The sequence below is a fragment of the Mastomys coucha genome, unplaced genomic scaffold, assembly GCF_008632895.1.
Source record: "Mastomys coucha isolate ucsf_1 unplaced genomic scaffold, UCSF_Mcou_1 pScaffold22, whole genome shotgun sequence".
NCBI lineage: Eukaryota > Metazoa > Chordata > Mammalia > Rodentia > Muridae > Mastomys > Mastomys coucha.
The window spans coordinates 172267835-172273834 of NW_022196905.1; the positions used below are offsets into that span (position 1 = coordinate 172267835).

The 6000-nt window shown below is 46.4% G+C and overlaps 1 protein-coding gene across 2 annotated transcripts in view; it reads left to right on the forward strand.

The window, feature by feature from the left end:
• The first annotated feature begins 3178 nt into the window (after positions 1-3178).
• Fut10 (fucosyltransferase 10) overlaps positions 3179-6000 on the forward strand; it is a 72927-nt gene continuing 70105 nt past the window's right edge. For both annotated transcript variants that reach the window (XR_004109853.1, XM_031339478.1), the window contains exon 1: positions 3179-3281. The gene's annotated coding sequence lies outside the window, so the exon portion shown is untranslated. The remainder of the gene's footprint in view (positions 3282-6000) is intronic.

Genomic DNA, 6000 nt, shown 5'->3' on the forward strand with positions numbered 1-6000 from the left:
CTCTTAGAAGAATGACATTTAATTGGGGCTGGCTTACAGATTCAGAGGTTCAGTCCATTATCATCAAGGTGGGGGCATGGCAGCATCCAGGCAGGCATGGTGCAGGAGGAGCTGAGAGTTCTACATCTTCATCTGAAGGCAGCGAGCAGAATACTGACTTCCTGGTGGCTAGAGTAAGGGTCTTATAGCCCACACCCACAGTGACACACCTACTCCAACAGGGCCACATCTTCTAATCATGCCACTCTCTGAGCCGAGCCTATATGACCCATCATATAAGAAAAAAAAATCCATTGAATTCAGTTTGTTTTGGCCATTTACTGCAAGCATGGGCCTGCCATTAAGTGTGGTTTGTGTATACAGTGAGACTCTGTTGGAAGAAAAAAAAAAAACACATTACCTTTGTGAGTAGTTATCTTCTGGGCTAGTAAATAAATTGATAAAATAATATAAATTATGCTTATCCCTGTCTAGCTTCAAATGAATGAGACCCAAACTATGATTTATTTATTAGGCCCTGCACAATTACTGGGGATGACCCCTCATCTAAATCTGTAATGCTAGTCTGGCTACTTCCCCAACTGGGCTCCAAAAATACTCGCTGTTTGAATCTTCCTGGGTTACTTCTGGTCCAGCAGCCTGGTGTCACTCTGGGGCCCATGTTCCCCATGACTAATGGAGATGGATGGCCACACTCCTCCCCCTCACCCGCCCCTTGTCTCTCCAGCACTTAATTTCAGTCCCTGTAAACCCAAGCTGGGTGCATTTTTCACTATGTGAAATGTAAAACACAAACAAACAAAACAACTTTGTGAGCCTCCTGTCTCTGCAGCCTCTTCATTTAAATCTACCCCACTGGACAAAAGCTGGGTTCATACTTGTTTATTTTCCAGCAAACAAATTCTCTATCTAGACTTGTGATGTGTTACCTTGGGCACATCAAGCTGCTGTGGAGTAGGGAAGACATGCTTATTTATCATCTTCCTGGCTTTTTGTGTAACTGAAAAGCCCTGCCATGTAATAAAGGCTCTTCTAACCTCACCTCCGGAGGGAGACCCTGGGGAAGAGATTAGAATTTTACAACCTGATGTATTTTGGTACTTGCTTTTTCCTAGTTTTTCTAAGTTCTCTCTTTTCCCCCTCCCTCCCCCCAGTAAGGTTAAAGGATACCATTGGGCACAGTTACAATTCTGCCTGAGATCTAACGGTTTAAAAGTTCAGTGTGGAAAATTGCTAGAGGGGATAGTTTTAGCACACACTTCATGAATATTCTACAGCTCGTTACAACACTTTTCTCTCTTTTTGTCCTAGTTTGCTTTCTCTTGTTTGGATAAAACACCAAGTGCAAAAGTGGCTTAGGGAGGAAAGGGTTTATCACCTTCAGTTGATAGTCCACAGGGAAGGGAAGTTAGGGCTGGCATTTGAGACAGGATCTAAATCTAAAGCAAAAGCCACGACAGAATGCTGCTTCCTGGCTTCCTCTTCTAGCTGGCTACTTTTCTTGTACCTCCCAGAATTCTCTGCTCATGCTTTGCACATCCCACTGTGCACTGGGCCCTTCCACATCAATCTTTAGTCTAGAAACTGTCGCCCGGCCCCATACTTGCTCACAGGCCAATAGGATGGAGACATCTTCTCAGGTAGGGTTCATCCTTCTAGCGGACTCAGGTTTGTGCCTAGTTGACAAAACAACAATAACAACAACAACAAAAACCCAAAATTCAACCAGTACACTTTAAATAATATTTTAGATAGTGCCTCCCTATGTAGCCCAGGCTAGCCTCGAACTCATTAGCCTTCTATCTCAGTCCCCTGAGTGCTGGGATTATAGGCATGCCTCACAACAAGAGGTCCAATTTCTTATTACAATAATAACAATAACAACAACAACAACAACAACAACAACAACAACAAGAACTCTTCAAATGTTAGATTCCTTTGGAGTAAAGCACGATTTTTAGGCCTGGGTACGTGAACTGCTTAGCACAAAGGCTGTGGATTCAGTACCCAACACTGCAGACAGCAAATATTATAAGGTTATTTCTCAACTGCACAAATTCTGTTTTCTTAAGGATCAGCCACACGTCTCCTGACTGTCCACCATTCAGCCTCAGGAACTACCGATCAGAAAACACATGATGCTTTTTATTTGTGTCGGTATTGAGACAGCATACAGTAACTAATTCAGGCAAATAAATGCAGTATTCCCGTTGTTCTTTTCTCTAGCCATTGTGCACCACATTGTCCCAAGGTCAATGCCACAGTGGCCTTGTTAAAAAATAAGCAAGCAAACAAACAAAAACCAAAAATCCCACCCTAAAAGAAATCAGAACAGCTCACTTCAAGCCAGGCGGTGCATCCCTTTAATCCCAGCACTCAGGAGACTGAGATAGAAGGATAAAAAGTTTAAAGCCAACCTGGGCTACATAGTGAGATACTATATAAAACAGAGGCAAGGCCGTTCTGAGTTGGAGGCTAGCTACAGAGCAAGGTCCAGGACAGTCAGGGCTACATTGTCTCGAAGCCCTGTCTCGAGAAATCCTGTCTCACCCCCCCCCCCCAAATCAACCAACCAAATAAATATAAAATTGAAAACAACCTCAGATGCTGATTTTCTTCACCTAGCCATGGCTAACATATCTGTTACGATTTGAATATGTACACGGACAGTATTTGGAACCGGGCGCCTCTAAAGTTTCATGAGAGGTCGAATCTCATTAGTGAGGACTGACTTAGACACCAAGGTAGCCAGCCCATCCACCGGGAACGTGCAGCGGACAGTGCCAGTCTAAGGCACCAAGACCAAAGCAGCCCCCTGCTGGGAGCATTGGTTTAACGAAATTGGGAATTGGCTTTGAGCTTCAGCCCTCCTGGCTAGTGAGAACAGTCTTTGCTGACTTAAAAAGGACATCAGGATCCTTCCTTTCAAGAGGGGCTTTTATAGGGAACTTTCCAGAATTTTCAGGACCTGATGCTTTCCTGAGCCAATAGCGCTGAGAGGCACCAGTGAGGGGCCGTCCAAAGGGTTTTGAAGCCCGGACCGCTAGCTTTTAAACACCGCATCCACGAAAACGTGGATCCAGGATCTCGCAGGCTGACTGCGGCGGGATGATCCGGGAGCTGCGCCTGCCGTTCCATCGAGCCTCCTCCGGGTCTTCGCGGGAGCTCAGGCGCGTAACTAGAAAGTGAGGAGTCTGGGGAGTGGGTAGAGCGCTCCCGCATCCCCTGAGGATGGTTGAAGTATAGTGTTGGGGACTTGTTTTGATGCCCTGATGCCTAAGGTGAGTCTCCTGCTGCTTGGTGGAGACTAGGGCGCTGTGCAGAAGCGGAGTGTAAGAGGAGACAGTTTGCTGGGCCCTGGCGAAGCACCCGAGTCCGCTGGGAGGAGGTGGGGGTGGGATCCTAAAAACCCTAAGCTCCGTTTTCTGGAGCCAGAAACTGGGTCACAAGCCGATCTGGTTGCAGAGAACACAGCCGGGAGCAGGTGGCCCCGGAGCCTTGGGTTCGGGGAACCGGGAGGAGGACGGTATCCCGGTATCCCGAGGGGTCTGATTTAGCACACAGCTGGGGCTGCAACTCAGCTTCCTTCCCAAGGCCCCAGGCAAAAGTCTCAAGGCCCTGCGGTGTTGATAACTGCAGCTCGACTGGCTCGCACCTGAGTGCTGAGGAACACTTAGAAACACTTGTTGATAGAACTTGTGCCCAGCAGTTTTGACTTCCAGGAGGTGGATTTATTAGATACTTTGGAAGATCCTATGTAAGAGCAAGCTTTGATTATCCCCACACAAGTCGTCTCTTAGAGTTTTTGTACCCACCTAGGGCACTTAAAATAGGGCTCATTTCGTATTTCAAGATAGAGAACTTGTGATTTTTTTTTAAATGACATTTGATTGGGATTTTTCCATGATTCATTAACTGATAGCAAATCTTACATAAGATGCCTCTTCTTAACCTAGCAGCTCCAATAGATTACCTCCTAAGCACTGATATGATATCCAGAAACAGCATTTAGAATAATTGATGACTTGTGACTGACTTATGCTGTGCAAGGATAGGTCCAATTCGGAATAAAGCTAGCTAATGCTCAGAACCGCAATGCCTTCAAACGCAGGTGCACTCCTCTTCACACACGCAGGACCAGTCTTGGGCTTGCTGGAGATGTCATACTACAAACTAGAATCTTGCTTCCTTTTGCACCACCATACTCTCAGGTGGGCCTGAATTGGTTTCTGCACTGAATAATCAACTCGTGTTTGAACACCGAGTTTCCCAGCTAACAATATACGGAGTACTCTATTTCAGGGTTAGAACTGCTTCTTAAATGCTTTCCAAGATGTGTGTAGTGCTTCACTGCTGCTAGGTCTCAAAGCTGTGAGAAAGGGTTAATGGAGGCACTTATTAACATATCAACAGTAGGCAGCCATGTTCTGCCAGCATCCCTCAGTCCCTACCTGTGACTGGGTCCTCCTGGCTGGCATACCCAGCCCCCTACCCTAAACTTCTCTAGTGAGCAGTCCTTCCCTCCGCTGCTCTGTCCTCTATAACTCAATCATTTTGGCACCCCCAACCCCTGCCATTTTTGCCTCTCGGTCTCCTGGTTTTCCCTTTTCTGCTTCTCCATCTCCTCCAGTGGCCTGGCTCAGTCTACTGGTCATGTCACCTCTGGACTCTCCCAGCTCTTCCTGCCTTGGGCTATGTTCTCCCTCATATCTACTATGCATTCCATTATCTCTCCAATAAACCTTCTCCTCCACCGTACCTGGGAGAGGTCATCTTCATGCCTGCCTTCTTCCTTCCTTCTTTTTTCCCTTTCTTCCTTCCTTCCTTCCTTCCTCCCTCCCCTTCTCCCTCCCTTCCTCCATCCCTCCCTTCCTCTCTCTCATTCTTTCTTATTCAACAGCCCGTATCTCTAGCACTCATTCTGGAAACCAAGGCAAACGAAGGTGATTTAGAGGCCAGCTGAGGCTATGTAGCCAGACCCTGCCTTAGAAAAGAAAAGAAAAGGAAAGAAAAGAAAAGAAAAGACAAAATAGAAACCAAAACCTGTCTTTTGCTTCTAGGCTAAAGGCAATGCATCAGATGACCAAAAAGGTGTGTTAAAATCCAGAAGTTGTAACAACTCATCTGCGGGCTTCCTGCTAGATGGCAGTGTCTGACAGTGAATCAGAGCCTCCATTGTCACTGCGCGTTCTGCATTCTTCCAGGACAAAAATAAAGCAGCTTTCAAGTTTTCTTATAAACAAAATTCAGAAAAACCCTCCCATAGGATTTTACATAGGAAATAAAGGAGAAGGCGGTAATCTGGTCAATGTTACTCATGTATGCATAACTCTGGCCTAGTCCAAAAACCTCCCCAGACCTTATTTAAGTGCTTTTATGTGTATGCAGGATTGTCAGTGTCAGGGAAGCATGGCTCTGGAAACTTCTCAGAGAGTGTTTCCAGAAAGGTTCGGTTGAGAAGGGAAGGCTTGCTCTGAATGAGAGCTGCAGCATCCCCTGTGCTGGATAAAAGGGAGGAGGTGGGTGGAGTACTAACATCACCTGTTTGCTGACTGTGGACACAGTGTGAGCAGCTCCCTCACACAGCCACTCCTGCGCCTTCCCCACTGTGAGTTGAGCCAAACCTAACCCACCCTAGGTCCCTTAAGTCCCTTATGTTGCTTTGGTCACATACTTTCTTAGCAGCTAGAAAAGTAGCCATTCCAGAGTTAGACAACTCAGGGTGTCAGGCATGTGAGTGGACCTGGTTTATCAACTTCGTTGGGGATGCGGCAGACATCTTTCCTTGGTTCTATTGCTGGCTCTGCACTGCCAAATTCTGAAGCTTGGCACCCACAGTCTGTGGATTTTCTTTGAGATACTTAGCCTTGCCTTCTGTAGGAGAAAAAAGGAATTATTTTCCTGCTCATTTTCTTTGTATAAAAGTACTTCTAGGGCTGGTGAGATGGCTCAGTGGGTAAGAGCACTGACTGCTCTTCCGAAGGTCCTGAGTTCGGATCC